This window comes from Perissodus microlepis, chromosome 7, assembly GCF_051167445.1.
Source record: "Perissodus microlepis isolate ML-2025 ecotype Zambia chromosome 7, ASM5116744v1, whole genome shotgun sequence".
In the NCBI taxonomy this organism is placed as follows: Eukaryota; Metazoa; Chordata; class Actinopteri; order Cichliformes; family Cichlidae; genus Perissodus; species Perissodus microlepis.
In genome coordinates, this window is record NC_140467.1 from 21,780,113 (window position 1) to 21,795,365 (window position 15,253).

Genomic DNA, 15,253 nt, shown 5'->3' on the forward strand with positions numbered 1-15,253 from the left:
ATCACTGTATACCAACTTCTCCCTGTGTGCTCTCTATAACTTCTACATCACTGACTAAAAATACATTTCCAGTCTTTCTAGAATATACTGTGGTAAAGCAGAATGCCTGTTGCCAGATTCTTGGTAAAACCACTAAATGAATACAAAAACTGCTCTGCAGAAAACAAAATACCACAGCACTGCGGTTTAGCATCGGTGTTGTGCCAACAACAATGAATTTCTGTTCGACGCAAATACAAGAAACTGAACTCTGAGGAGAAACAGAAGAAACGAGCAAAGCCACTCACCATTTTGAGAGGCCAAGATCAGCTTGACTCAATGTGATTGTGTTCAGGACAAACTGAGTCATGCTGCGTAATCCAAATTTCAAATAATGTCCATGATGTTTCAGGGATCCGTCATTGTGCAGCCTGTTCCTTATGGCTTGGCTTTATTTTGAAATTGCCAATGATTAAACACTCTGGCTTCTTCTCCCACTGCTCTCTGAAACTCACAGACTGAAGAAAGCATATAATATGTGAGTTTCTTTTGGACGCTGGTCTTTAAATACAGTGGACATGCTCTGTATCAGCAAGTCAGCCATGCCGTCCTGCTCACGTCCTATCATTGAGCTGAAGACTGGGTTCACAGGAGGAGACAGCGGTTACAGTCTCACCACAGAGCTGTCATGTGGAGAAGAAAACTGAGCAGGATGGGTACTGTATGAGTGGCTGGGTGGGAACAAACTGGAAGCTGGCTGTGCTCAGCCATGGGCCCAGCATTCCTATCCCACACACACTGGGCAGGCTTAAAGTGGACCTTGTTTTTAGACAGAGAGAAATCCATAAAGGGTGACGGAGAAGGTCTGATGCAAACTAAGCATTTGGTGAGTTAGCAAGTATATTGCAAAGTTTAACTACATTAGACTATTTTGTTATCAATAATTAAATATTTACTAATGTATATATGTATATTGTTGTATTTTCTTTTTACACATATTTTAAATCTTACAGTAAGATTTAAGCTTCATTAAGAAACCCCCCACCTCATTATCCATGTAGTGATAATGCCGTGCTCAAACTCTTGAGCTAATCAGACAGAGATTTATGCCAGAATAATCTGGCTGCAGTTGACTTAAACTGATCCGACAGAGTAGAGTAAAACTTTTTGGAACAATTATGGAGCTAGAGAACAGCAATAGCTTGTTTAACACAACTGGAACTGTATGTTTGTATACCGAAAATGGTGCCGATTGCTTCAGTCATGACTTCCTGTGCTGCTCTGTTCTGTGAAAATGATCTTTGCAAACTGGAATCACAACAGTCACAAAACCATAATTTGACAGGATTTCACAGCTCATAAATTGCAAATTATTCTCCAGTTTGTCCTCTTTGGGGTAAAGTATGTAAGAAAACTTGTATATTTGTTTTGCACAGCATTCTATAAATAATGATTATTAGTATTACTATTGTTTCTTTTACATGAAGCAGATTTTGAAACTGCATACTTTACTCTCCAGACGCAACCCTCTTGTCCGCTATCTCAGTCTGAGTCTAAATGCAGGGCATTCCACAGATAACATTAGCATGACATAGCCGCCTATTTTTAATGTGGATTCTGTAAAAATCCACATGTGAAGCATGTTCTTCTGGGACAGCGTGGGAAACCTTAGCAATGCTGAAATTTTTCATGTCCAACTTAAAAATAAAAATACACCAAACTGTGCACATTACCAAATTTGCATTCAACATGTTAATGGCCAAAGTAATATTAGTTGAATTAACTTTTCCAGCTCTCTTGTGATAAAGGAAAGTTTGTTCTCACGGTCTCATGTTTATTAGTCTTTATATACTCCTATATTTTTATTTATGTCACTGTTATTTCTGCTGTTGCTCTGTCTGGTTAGATTTAAGTAGGAATACATTCATAGATCATCTTTTTTGAGCCGTAACTCACAATTAACTAACTGAAAAAAAGGGCACATCTTGCACTTGCCAGTCAAAATGTGGAACAAGGGATAAAAATGCTGTTCAGTCACACATACAGAGGGACACCTGGTCACGCTATTCATAAGTGATCCATAAAGTCCAGCTTTGGTCTTTACCTTGAAGGATTTATTTTTGTGAAAGCCTGAGTGATTCTAGTGGTATGCTTACACTGAGCTTTGTGTGTGTGTGTTCCATCTCGTAGGGATTTGTTTATTTGGTTTGACTTGTTATGATGTGAGGTGTCATTTGAATTGCACCAAGAGAAGAAAAATTGACTTTATCTCTTTTCTAAAGTTAACTGGATGCCAGATTTTAAGATCTATTCATTGTACAAGCAACTTTAGAGCTTTTCTGTTTATGAGTACTTGATTTACTTATGTGATTTTACCTTACCAAAATAAACTAGGATTTCCACTGTCATTAATATCAAGTAGACAAAACTTTAATCCATCCCCTTTGATATCATCCCGCATCATTCACTACAAAGCTTCCACTGACACCTGAGAGTTGTTTAGCACAATGAGCATTAAAGCCATTCCTTGACAGTGCTAACTGCGGGTAAGAGATCTGAATGACCTTCTCAGCAAGCATTCTGGCCTAAAGCCCAACCTTGTTGCGACCATTCCTCCATTCAGCACTGTTCAAAGAAAAGCTCACAGCCAGAACCAAGAGGAATGTCTCTTCTGAAACATACAGAGATGGATGACAAACCAAAGTCCTACATTTACCACCGTGGAAACATTTTGTGTTTAGAAGCCGTAGCGTTTCGAAATTGCAAACACAGCAAGAGTGGTCACTTGGAGGCAACTTCCTAGCAATAATGTGGGAGTAATGTGTCATGAGATAAATCTGATATTAACAGATTTTTCTAATCATTTTGTTCTCGGCCAGCAATGAGAATATGTGTAGGTCTTACACTGCTAACTGCTGCAGATTAGCTATATGTTTACCAATTAGCTCCAGTCTCTGTTCTAACTTTGATTAGCTGCTAGTGTACAGAGGGATCTTAGAGCTTTTTTTTCTGAAAAAGATTTGTATTGCTGTGCATAAAACATATAAACAACAAGCAGAAACTGTATACAGCTCTATGAACTCAAAGAGAGCTGCAGGTTTTTCTGATCTTTGACTTCACTGGAAAAGCAGCTGCACCATCTTTAGGCACTGTCGTCCCCGTACTCTGTCAACATGAAACGGCTTTACTGATTTCACCATCAGTCAAATCTCACGCAGAGGGAGGCACGTTTGAAAGCTTCAGCAGCTACCGCATCTAACTCCATGACCCCCAACAACTGTGTTCTTGGCATGTAACAACACATGCAACACACAGCATCGGTGTGGGACGGCTAGCAGAGAAATTTGCCTTTAAAGACACAAGACCCCATTCTGCAGCAGAGCTATTGTTGCTGTGCTAATGATAGAAAAACAGTGTCAACATCCTGACATGTTTCAGGGGACGGTGACAGGGCTTCATGAGCGTCACAAGTTTGAGTGTGACACACCGTGATGTCAGAAATAAATGTGTAGGAGGACAGAGAGGAAGCACCGTTCCACTTTCCATATATTTTTATAACAAAAAGTGGCTATTCAGTGTGAAGAGTGAAGAGAGTTGAGAAAGTGGTGGGGATGGTGAAAAATGGGTGATAGGTTGTGGGCAATACAGGTGCTGCCACAGAGCTGTAAAAACACTTCTGCTACAAACCTCCTCACCAAAGAGAGTTTGTCTGATTCAATACTTCTCTAATCAGACAAACTCAAATTATTCAGACGTGATGTACTGACACTGTTTTGAACTTGTATGTGATTTGCTTCATTAAATTTCACCAAAGTGAACACAACATATTTTGTCATAGTGGTTTCATCTTTGGACAGTGCAACTGCATTTAGCATTAAGGTAATCAACTAATCAAATGACTGTAGGAATAAACAAGCCTATGTACTAATACAACATGCTAACAAGAAGTCAATAGGAGTTATCTTTAAGGTTTCCAACAGTTAACTGGGTATGTTAAGCAGATTCTTTCTAACTGATATGTAAAGAAAAGATGGGAGAATTAGAAGCAATAGAAAGGTTACATAGCAGACATATAAACTGCAGTTCCACTACTGATAGTTACACATAATACAAGTATTAGAAAGTTGACACCAATTGGAAGGTGTTAGAGTGTCATTCAAGTCTTTGTAACTTAAAAATCCGTTTTGGAGCAGGAACGATTGGGATATCGTTTAGCGTCTGTCACCAGCCTCTACAGACAAGATCAGTTTAGATAGCATGTGATATTCTCCCTCAACGGCGTACCTTGACAGGAGAACCACAGTTTTGCTCCATTGTACTTCCGTCACTCATACTGTACCCAGACCCGGAAAAAAGAGTTTTCTTACTTTTTTAAGAAACTATCAGTTGAGCAAAAAACTTAAAGGATATTCAGAAAAGAAGTGGAAAAATCCTTTTGTATTATTTGCAGAGAACAGTGTGGCTCTTTCCCACTTAAACCTCAGTTACCATTAAAGCTATTGTTAGCAGTTGATATAGTAAAAACATTCCATAAAAAGTAAACTGGAAATTAGGTCAATTTTTTTGTCTAGTAAATCATAATTATCCTCTGTGTCTGCATACATGAGTATGAGATATGAAAACTTCCTTCCCCAAGGACATTCTTCTAACTGGAATAATGTGAAGATGCCCTTGTAAGGCCAAAAAAGGAACAGTATGTTTAGGCCTGAGGTCATTCTTTCCTTTGGCATAATATTATGGAAGTTAAATTTGCTGCCCTCCTGATGTTTCTAGGCAACCGTGTGGCTTATGGAGAATTCAGATGGGGTCAAGTTGCACACGCACATTTGCACAGACCTGTAGCCAGAGTTGTGGTCTAAGATCAGCCATCCCATTAGATGTCATGCTAATAAATGTAGACAGATGACAGAGACTGATGGCTCCTACACGTCACAGCAGCAGTAATCACAGCAGCTTCCTCAGGCACCAAAGGAGCTATTTGCCTCCCAAAAAGATTACATTCAGCTGGATAAATAACTACACTGCTTCACCACAAGTCTGCTAAAGTGAACACACCATCTTCTTGGTCGGACACTTTATGGTAAGCTATAAAAGTACCCATAATTCTCATTTTCAGAGGGGAAAAAAGATGACAGCAGCACCATACCTCCCGAGAGATGAAATGGCCTCAAGATCATGCCAAGAGAAATATCCAAATGCATTTTAAGCTTCCCAGTTCCATTGACAGCTAGTCGAAGAAATAACAAGGGGGAATCAGCCGGAGAAAAGCCAACATCCAGAGCTAACAAAAGGCTTTAGAGTAGAGCTCAGCAGCTCTGGGAGCAGCTCCAACAGGCCAGAGACTGGAACTGGATCCCTGGTCAGGCTGGTTCAGTAAAGAGGATCGTGTGGGTACCTGACACCGGAGCAGTGACGGCCAGCAAAACATCAGGAGCTTCTTAATAATGAATGAGCAAAGCCTGTAGAGAGGCACCACACTCACATACACAGCACATGGCTAATAGAGAGTCACACTGAGATAATTGATGACAGACTTACAGCGTGGTCAGGTAAAAGCAGGGTATATGACTATAATCAGTCGAAGTAACTTGACACATGTTACTAACAAAGTAGCCTGTCATAACTTGGCAGCAGCCACTTTACGCAGAAAGGAGCACAAATGTGTCTATAAGATAAGTTTAACCACAAGAGAAACTTACACACCTCTCTACTTAGTTTTAGTGCATAATAAAAAAAAAAAAAATGACAAAAGCGGGAGAAAGGAAAACTGGAAGATCACTCAGTTACAGGCCAGTGTGGTGTTCAAAATAACAAGATTGATGGGTGTTGTCATGTATGACTTAACCCCAACCACACCCACCTCAGAAACAACCTTTGATTGGCTGAGATGCATTTCTTGTGGCAAAGGAGAGGGGAAAACCGAATCAGAGCTGCAGACTGCTTCAAGAAACAAAAGTGGAAACCTGTTTTTTTTTTCAGTGAAACATCAGCTGAGTCACCTCAGAGCCAAGAAGACTGACAAACACTGAGGTTAAAGGCAGGAGACAGAAGTGAATCCATTTGAAAAGTGTGGTCAGACTGGCTGGGTCCTGAAAACCCAGATTAAGTGGGCACAGAACACCTAACCAGAACTAAAACCCAAAAGCAACATCAAGTGGAACCACATTGTCATTAGATATGTGCCTTTTGTTTTTATAAAACAAAACTTGGCAGCAGTTAACTCGATTAACTTGCGGAGAACTGCATACCTTAACATCATCAGTGCTATGCTGCTCACTCAGTGAAGCTATAAATCTGATGTACACAGTGCAAGACAGCAAGGCCACCAACTCAGGACATGCTAGTTTTTACATCCTGGTCATAACTTTCTTATTTGTCACTGGCTTGGAAAATCCCTGTAGTAACGAGTACACCTTCTGGGTTTCACCACGCTTTTACAACTCCTAGTGATTCTATGATTTTATTCAAATATGCTTTGAATGTACCTCTTTCCTCTTAAGTGTGTCTTTAACTATTGCTATGGCTTAACTGTATTCAGCCACGTCTTTTAAGGAGAAGTTCAGAACTTTAGCATCTGACTTAAAAAAATCCTATAGTACTATAATATGTAGCCCTAATCCTGGTAATCCTGGTAATTCTCTCACCTTTCCTGTTCAGCCTTTACACTTCAGACTTCTGTTATAATTCGGACGATTGCCATATACAGAAGTTCTCAGATGATACAGCCATCATTGGATGCGTATCAGACGGGAATGATCAGGAATACAGGGGGGTCATCAGTGACTTTGTTGGCTGGTGTGAGACCAACGTACTCCAAATCAACGCCGGCAAGACAAAGGAGATGATCATAGACTTCAGGAGGAAGTCACCCCCTACAACACCGGTGAACATCCAAGGGAAAGACATTGAGATAGTGGACTCTTATAAGTACCTGGGTGTTCACCTCAACAATAAACTGGACTGGACTACAAATACAGACGTCCTGTATAAGAAGGGCCAGAGTCGACTCCACCTGCTGAGGAGACTGAGGTCCTTCGGAGTCTGCAGGACTCTGTTAAGGACATTCTATGACACTGTGGTAGCATCTGCCCTTTTCTATGCAGTGGCCTGCTGGGGGAGTGGATGCACGGACAGGGACAGGAGCAGGATTGACAAACTGGTGCGGAGGTCTAGCTCCGTGCTGGGATGTCCCCTGGAGTCTGTGGAGGTGGTTGGTGAGGGGAGGATGTTAGTAAAGCTGACATCCATCATGAACAACCCACATCACCCACTGGATGAGTATGTGAGTGGGCTGAGCAGCTCCTTTAGTCAGAGACTGAAGCACCCTCGCTGCAGGAAGGAGCGCTTTCGCAGATCATTCATCCCAACAGCAGTTAGACTCTATAACTCCTCAATCACGATGTCATAAGTCACTGGACACTGTGAACATCCACGGTCACCACTTCATGCATAATGGACCTTCCATGACCTTCCAAGCTATATAGTTTATGTCTTCCATATTTCCAACTATATCCATAATCACATACTGTGTATGCTACCATTGTATATAGTGTATTATCTTACTTTTTTTCATTGATTGTACTTATTTGTATTTTTGTATTTCCTTCATATATCTGTACCTGAGCTGAGGTGACGCAAAAATTTCCCCGTTGTGGGATCAATAAAGTCTTATCTCATCTTATCTTATCTTATCTTATCTTAATATCACATAAAATTGCCGTAGCTTCCACTCAGCGCAGTCTCCTTAAGAATTACATCCAACTCGGGTGCTGCAGTTCTACAGAATCTACTACCTCCTACATACAGGGTGTGTAGGTCAGAGTATTGGTATGTCCAGCTTTTATGGGTTATCTCCCATCACGGGTATGCAGTTAACTGAACAAATTTTCATCAGGATTAGGAACCATAGCACTGTAACACAGAGTCTGCTATCATGAGAGTGAATTGTATTTAAATTATGGAAAATTCCTACTTTCAGCTCTTTGTTGCCTGAGACAGTGCCAGTAATTCCATTCTCATAGACCTCCTCAAGCATGTTGTCAGCATTCATGGGAGGACGTTTCATTCTTTCCACTACTTCCAGAGATAGATCATCAGTGCCAGAGATGCCAACAGAATCACACAAGGCTGGAACCACTTTTACTTCAACTTATTTATTGTAGATTGTACTATTTTTATTCTTTGCCCTGCTGCTGTTTATATTTCCTTGTGGGAAATATAAAGTATCTATCTATCTATCTATCTATCTATCTATCTATCTATCTATCTATCTATCTATCTATCTATCTATCTATCTATCTATCTATCTATCTATCTATCTATCTATCTATCTATCTATCTCCTTGTGAGTGTATGTTTTTTTCCCAACATCTTTACCATATGCTTTTTACACAGCAGATATTTGTGAAAGAAGAAGCGCTTAATGTTAGCGTCTGGCATACAAAAAATGAAATTGAACATAACCTGGTGGTTTTCTGCCAAATAATCCTTAACCATCCATTTCTGATTAACTATCAACACAGCAACTCAAAGAGTGTGCATGTGGAACCGTGAGGGTTCACTGAACTCTCAGCTGCCTTTGTGGAGCCACTCAAACTCAGCACGAGATCTCAGTAAAGCCACAAGCCGAAGGAGAAAACTCTATAAAATAATAAGTGAACAAGTTACCATGGGGGTGAGGCAGTTTAAAGAAAAAAAATATACAGGTGCATCGAGCTACAGATTTTAAGACCAACAAAATCCCTGAAAATCAGCTGCCACGTTTGACTTCTGACATGTGGCCAAAACATTCCTTTGAAGCAGATTCCCAACCACAGCAAGAGCTTTCAAGCCTCAGCATCATTTCCTAGTCTCCTGCTATCAATCACAAACAAAGTGACCTCATGGCAGTTATGTCACACAGCTCCTTCAGTTAGATGGAGTGCCGTGGAAATGGCATTGGACCAGTTATGACTTTGCATTACATGTCAGGGAGACCACGCGGCTGCAAGAACGTATGAGTGAAGCACACTGTATGAAAAATTTATCATCACCTGTCAGCTCAGCTATCTCCACCCACAGCCACCTGCAATGTAAATTCATGCCCTATATATCCAGTGCCCAGACCATAAATAAACCAGTGAAAGGAAGGCTGAGTTACACACCTTATTTGGGCATGTGAGTGATGTGATATTAGGGACCACACGCAAAATGGCTGAGAAAAAGAATAGACACATGAATGGGAGTAGGGCTGCAATAGCAGTAATTCCATGCTACTCAAGGCTACAGATGTTTGACATTATGAGGTGGGAGTAAATTAGGTGGGCTGGGTCCATGTGTGGGTTTAGGGAGAAAGGAAGAGAAGACTAGGAATCCTGGGTGGAGGATAGGTCTGCTGCCCAGACCTAAGCAAAGGAACACAAGAACCACTTCAGGGTAGGGTGGAACTTTTCAAGACTGTTTTTCCTCTAACTGTTATTCCGCTGCTGCATTAAAAGTGCAGGGTGAACGACACAAGTGGTCATGTTGATAAGTAAATATCGGCTGCAAAAATCTCAAGGTATGCAGGAAAAGCTCCATGTGTACCCACCGTGCACACATGTGGCACCTCTAAAAGACATTTCAGTGCTGTTTTTTGTACTTTGGGCATGAAAAGTAAACACGCAGCAGTTTTATGCAGTTTTCTGCATAATTAGAGCTGAAAAACAGTTAGAGCTGCTAACTCTCATTTAAGATATAAAGAATATTCTCATGCTTTAAAAAAGTGTGATTTTAAAATGAGATATGCATCATTTAGAAAGGTGTAACACCACCACTGGTAGAACTGTTGTGGACTTTTAACCTCACCCTCTTTTTTCTTTCTTTTTTTCTTTTTTGGACATAATAATGGCCTTTCTTTCAAAATTCGAATCTGAAAGCTGCTGAGTGTCTGTCTCCGTTGTATAAATCAGTGCAAGCCACAAGCTGACAAAAGCAGAGTGGGTGAAGAGGTTATCTAAACAGAAAATGACACTGCTAGACCGAAGGAGTAGCAAGCTGTCAAGACTCCCCAAGGTTTTCCCAAACACCACCAAGGCTTGTTCACAAAGAGGAGTGAGCGGTAACCTTTCTGAATCCTACAACAAACACGGACGTACTGAAGCCTCCACTTCCTTTCATGATCTCCCCAGTGGGCCAAAACAGTGGGCCAGAGAGCAGATATAGCACATGTCAATTGAACTAAAGACAGAAAAAGCAGCCTAAAGCTCAGCAAGCCATGACCTTCCTCCAATTAGTAGATGGAGATGAGGGGAGAAAAACGGACGGAGCAAAGAAAAAGAGGTTAACTCAAGGGAAGCTTCAGACTGATGCTCTAATTCAACCAGTCTCATATTGATTTATCTCTCAGTCTTGGGCCCCCATGTGTCTGCCATATTGGGCCCACCTACACAAAAATTTATACCTGCACTCTTCTAATTGAGTCCATACTTTGAAGAGAGGGTCTCCACTGAGTCATGAACATTGTTGCAGTGATGTGTCAACAGTTAGCATTACCCACAATAAAGTAGCGTCAAAGAGGTACATGTGCCACATGTGGATTTTCAACAGCACAAAGTCAGTGACAATGGTGTGGGTTCAAAATTGTTACAAATTTTCATACTTATTGCAGAAGTTGCATAAAATGTGCAAAATATGTAGAATCTCAAGAAGTGATTTCTGTGTTTAAATTAAATACTGAAGTTTTGCAGAGAATTTCTTCCTGTCTACTTTTTTTTAACAGTTTTCACTGACGAAGCCGAGATAGACACAAAAGGAGCTCCTTGCTAGGATGCACTAACATGCTATTAGTGCATTTCGTCAGAATAGTCTGTTTTGCTAGTGATGTATGAATGGCTCTACCTAGCTAAGAAGCAAAGCAAATTCTGTTTTTCGTGCTTTTCCAACTTTACTACCAGAACTCACTATTGTTGTCCCTCCTGAGTTCCAACATCCAACTTCCGAGGTAACTGGAAAGCGGCATATACCACATTATCGGTGTTGCCAGAAATGTAGTACTGCAATTATCACAATTTACAGATATCTTTCTTTCTCCATGGTCGAACGCTGACTCTGAACAAAGTAGTCACTCTGTCATGTTCGATTTATACATTACATTTCAGTAATTTAGCTTAGCTTGAGACAATCTACTATGAGAAATATCTTCATATCTCCACTTTCCACCCCATTCCTGGAGCTTATATTCTTCCTCCTGCTCCTGCTGCCTGAGCAGCTGTCACCCAGCTGCTCCAGAGACATCAACCTTTTTTCCCACAAAGTTATAGTCTTCTGCAAAATGCAGTATTGTCATAATTCTTCCTGCTTTCCTCCTTTGTTCCATTTATTTTCATAAATATCAGCAAAAAATTGTAGCAATTCCCAATAACTCTATTCCTTAATAGTGTGAGCCATAGTTTCTGCAAAGTATACATTAAAATGTGTTTTATAAGAACAAGCATTAGCCATCCAGATGCTATCTAACAGACGGTTCATTATGTTTTCCTATTAACTGAAGAACAGTATGAATGAATTTAAAATATGAGCCAAAAAATACAAGACTGTTGCAAACAATGAATTGTACTACTTCTGTTTTCTCTGAAGAAAACCCTGAGCTCCTGAGCCATGAGTGAGAAAGCAGTCCTGGCTCTATGAGAAATAGCTTCTGGGGAAGCACCAGACTAGTGGGAGGAGAACAAAAATGACCGGTTCTTGACACCGGCAAGGCCACACAGAAGCATGAATGAGGGTCTGGAAAATGGAAATAAATTACAAAGAAAGAAACTAGTTTATCCAGAGGAAAGAAGCTGATCGTAGAGAATGACTGGACCAAGTCCACTTTCAGGCATGTAATATAGTCTTGAAAGAGAATGACTTTGTTGTCAGCAACTTTAAGGAGCCTTTAATTATAGGAGCAAATATACTGAAAGGGTTTGATAGTTTTTGATAGATGAAAGAAGTTCTCATGTTCAGTATAAAACCACTTCAGCATCACAGACACGGTTCTGACTGCATAATGCTTTGGCAATGAGCTCTCAAAAGCCAGACTTCCGTGGAGTCAAGTGCAGCTTCATGATTCCAGATTTAGTAGCAGCCACACCCTCAGTGACAGTAACTGTTCATCGAGAGTGGCACTCTTTTAATGTGACAGGACAATGTGTGGGTGAGACCATAGAGAGACAAGATTTTTTACAGCGGAAACCCTGATGTTCCACACCCGAAAACCTAATTAAACAGCGTGGCAGCACAGTGAGGGCCACACCTGGATGCGCGGTTCATGCTGACCACAACACGCCCTCCTAAGCTGTTCATCAGACAGGCAAGAGGAGAATGCATGGCAGATTTATCCCTAAGCAACCATGTACTGTATTATTAGAAGAAGTACTAAACAGATATTTAAGGGAAACAGCAGTCATAACCTGTGATCTGAGAATAAACGTTTGATAATGTTCTGCTTAAATATAAAATGAGGAAGAGGAAGGTCTGAGCTCTGTTTAGACTGCTGCCTCTCCGGATAGTTACATTTTACATGTAAAAATGGCTGTCAACTAAATTAATATAATTAAATTCATCTCCAGTAAGAGAATTTATGTGGCCCAAACCACAGGAAAGAATTGTTGCACATTTTGTCTACTTGTATTTAGATACTTTAAGTACACAATGTACACCAAGCACTTATTTAATTTAACATGGGGGGGAATGATGCTACTAGCTAGCTAGTGAGACCTGGAATTGCCATGTTTCTGAAAACTGATTAGCAATCTCTTCCTTTCTGTTACAATTAGATTGGCAACCAACTTTTTGACTTTTTTCATTTAGGTACTTGTGCACTGCAGTAGAGTACTTATTAGCATCAGCGCACTTAAGCTTAGCAATGAAAATGAGGTGGGAGCCAAGCTAGTCATAAACATTAGCTAAAAAAGACACGTGCTTAGTATGTTCATCAGGCTGTAACCTGATGAGAACTTCTTTCATTCTGTTAAATTTAAATATGAGTTTATAGTTTTTCAGTGCTTTTTCTTAATGCTTCACATTGATCCTTAACATCGTGACAGCCCTAACGAACACATTGGGTTATAGCCTACATTAACGAAGTTGAAATCATTCTTTAAAATGAATAATCATGTAGCTGTCTCAGTCTATAGTCTGTGGATAAGAACTTATTGAAAAATCTGCACCTCAGCTTTAACTTCATATTAATGTTTACTCTCCAATGACAAACAGCTTAGGTTCGATCATCATCCACAAATACTGCTGGCCTATTTTCAGGTGAATAGTCAACTTACAGATCATGGTTTATAACACTGGGTGTTTATCGTTTGCTGGAAAAAGTTTGGAGCATAAATTAAGAGTGCACCACTACAACACTGCATTATTATAATGTTTTGAATCTACAAGATTCACCGTTAGGTCCTGTGTGCTGTTGTTTTTCACATAATTACACAGTCCATGAAATGCTTCTGATTCAGATTGAATGTTGCTGGTCAGTGGTCTTTTTTTCTCCTCGTATATTTCCACTGAGAACACAGGTAACATCTCCTAAAGTGGATATGGTGAATAGACCAGCGTGGTGATAGACCACACTGTTCGCCTATAAACTCTCAGGGTTTATATGAAAAAACATGACACATCTCTCATGTAGTCACTAATTGCCTTTGTCATGCATACACACATTGCCCAAAACCACATCACAAACAGACAGAAGCCTGTAGTAAAGGCATGTGTCCTCATCATTACCACCGGCCTCACTGTAATCTTTGTTGTTTTGCAGAGTCTGAGCTTCCATCATTCCCACACGAACCAGGTCAGCCTATTCCAAACAGTTATAGCAGAAAGTTGGAGTTGAACACGGTGGAGTTTAACTCCAACGTGACTCAAACACAAACACAGCTATGATGATGGTTTTAACTGTTATTTGAAAGCGAGGAGTTGTTTTTCTTAGGTTATGTTGATGATTCATTCGGTAGCGCCTGTATGAAGGCTGATTCAGCAAAAAAAGTTCTATCCTGTAGATTCTTTTCATGACTTTAAGTAGCACTATTCAATAATCTGATGTTAAAACTGAAGAAAAGTGCAGAATTTAGCAGCTAAAGCTATCAGGTTGGTAGAGACCAAAACAGAGCAAAACGGGAGCAAACACTGGACTTACCAAAATTCCAAGAACATTAATTTTAAGTTCCAAGGTGGTGAAAAACCTACAGCAGGAAGCACATATGCTGACGACTTGTGAGTATTATGTATTGATCATTAATATCTCTATTCAAAAGTATTTACAGTTTTGTAGAATTTCTAGAGCTCTAAACTTAATTTTGTGTCTGCCACTTTGAGCTTGGTTGCTTTTCACGTCTCCTGTGTTTATGAGATTTAAATAATTCACATCCCTAATGAGTTTCCAGCTGCACCTTGCTCAACACGGCAACAGCATCGCCAACTGGAAAAGTCTGTGAGCGCTTGGAAAAAAACAGATGATCTGCCACAGATGCCCTGCATTCTCTTTTAAGTTTTGTATTTGAATGCTTCACAGCTAAGCCATGCAAGCCAAAGTTTTCCAAAGTTTAAAGGCTCAAAGTTCCTTGACAGAAGCCTTTCACTATTCCCAGAATTTGAGATCAGACTGAACTCTTGGCAAAACTTACCCATTCTCTTTGTCAGCAACTGAAAGCTTTAAGCGTGTCCAGTCGGGTTCATAGTTACAGCTCGTAGTACTTCTCAGCACACTCTCCGTGTGTGTCTTCGCTTTCATTCACGCTGACTTAGTCTCTGTCTTCCTTCTCGGTGCCCAGCTGGACCAACCGCCACTGAAGCCTGCTGCAGTAAGACTGCTCAGAGTGTAAACGTGACTGGCCTTAAAGGTTTTTCTTGAGGAGAACAAACCCACATCCCACTGTCAGTCAAGCAGCTGAGCATAGTTTCAGCTGGGCTGCCATCCAAACAGACATGAAACTAGTCTATTTTGGTCTGCCATATGAGCAGTGGTGCTTTTCAGAGACAGGAGGTGGGGATGCAGGAGGGGGATTCTGTGGTGGAGCATGTAATTGCAGAGTGACCAGTTATGGTGGGATGTAATTGCAGACCTCATCAGATATAGCGAAACTGCCAACAAGACAAGGTAAAGGACTTTAAAATAAGGCTCTTGGAAAAAAAAGAAGAGAGAAACACAACAGACCACATAAATAAATGAGGAGCTGGGTTCCAGATGTGGCAGCACAGGGAGGGAGGGGAGGAGAAGTACAAGGGGGAGAAAGAAAGCACGCCAGTTGAAGGAACTGCCATTGCAGCAGAA

The 15,253-nt window shown here is 40.5% G+C and overlaps 1 protein-coding gene across 3 annotated transcripts in view; it reads right to left on the minus strand.

Moving 5' to 3' along the window:
• Nucleotides 1-14,941, minus strand: part of insc (INSC spindle orientation adaptor protein) — a 51,184-nt gene extending 36,243 nt beyond the window's left edge. The window contains exon 1 of one of the 3 annotated variants that reach the window (XM_084934155.1): nt 14,607-14,941. The gene's annotated coding sequence lies outside the window, so the exon portion shown is untranslated. Of the gene's footprint in view, nt 1-287; nt 915-5,125; nt 5,628-14,606 lie in introns of those variants that run through there. The other 2 variants (XM_084934157.1, XM_084934156.1) reach the window with 2 other exon arrangements.
• Nucleotides 14,942-15,253: the final 312 nt, after the last annotated feature.